General features: G+C 41.3%; 1 non-coding gene across 1 annotated transcript; it reads right to left on the bottom strand.

Moving 5' to 3' along the window:
* Window positions 1-648: 648 nt before the first annotated feature.
* On the bottom strand, window positions 649-755 carry LOC141640683 (small nucleolar RNA R71). The gene has a single exon (XR_012543120.1). It is a non-coding gene; the product is annotated as a small nucleolar RNA R71 (small nucleolar RNA).
* Between the last annotated feature and the right edge of the window lie 274 nt (window positions 756-1029).

The raw sequence follows: 1029 nt of genomic DNA, 5'->3' as shown, positions 1-1029 counted from the left end.
GTTGTGTCTTTTTCACCTTGGGGAAGTAAAACTCCTCAAGGTTTGTTCTAATTGTTTTCGAGTTGTTTGATATTTTGCATGTCTAGAAGGTTACAAAGTGATTTGTTACCTTTTGACCGTGAAATCGAAAGAACCTTGACGAATAATAGGAGACTTGTTAGGAGGAATTTGAGAGGTGTTGGTGAAGTTGTTCAACCCACTAGTGAGTTTGTCAATCCTTTCGCAATAGAAGGAGAAGAAAACCCATTACACAATATCCCACAAAATCCACCTACAATGCCTAAATTCTCGTCACACTCTATACCCACCGAGGAGAATCTACCAAATGGTACTCCTACACCGCAACATCTCACCGGAAATTTTATTGCCAAGTCCGCCTTCATCCAACTAGTTAAGAGGAGCCAATTCGGGGGAATGCCTAGTGAGGACCCTCATTCTCATATGGAAACCTTTTGCGATTATTGTGATGCTATCTCTCAAACGGGCGTGACTCAAGACCAAATAAGATGGGTCTTATTTCCTTTTTCGTTAATCGGCACCGCAAAGCAATGGTTGAAGGGCCTTGATAAGGCCACCCTTGGAATAGATTCTTGGAAGAAGCTAGCTCTAGCTTTCTACAAAAAATTCTACCCACCGGAAAAGACTAACATGCTAAGAGCTCAAATTACGGGTTTTAAGCAAAGGGGTGAAGAATCTTTGTATGAAGCTTGGGAGCGGTTCAAAGGTGTTTGTCGCTCATGTCCTCACCATGGACTTAGCGAATGGTTTTTAGTGCAACAATTTTGGAATGGTTTATATGAAGATTCAAGAAACATTCTCAATATGGGATCAAATGGAATGTTCACCGAAGTTGATGACAATCAAACATGGAACAAGATTGAGGAAATGGCGGTCCATAATTCACAATATAGTAGACCTCGCAAGGCTACTAGAGGAGGAAAGTATGAAGTGGACTCCGTTACTCAATTGGGTGCTCAACTTAGTGCTCACATTGACACAATCAACTTGAAGTTTGAACAAGCTATGGCT

Source organism: Silene latifolia, unplaced genomic scaffold (assembly GCF_048544455.1).
Source record: "Silene latifolia isolate original U9 population unplaced genomic scaffold, ASM4854445v1 scaffold_96, whole genome shotgun sequence".
Classification (NCBI taxonomy): domain Eukaryota; kingdom Viridiplantae; phylum Streptophyta; class Magnoliopsida; order Caryophyllales; family Caryophyllaceae; genus Silene; species Silene latifolia.
This window is presented reverse-complemented; position numbering and strand designations above follow the sequence as displayed.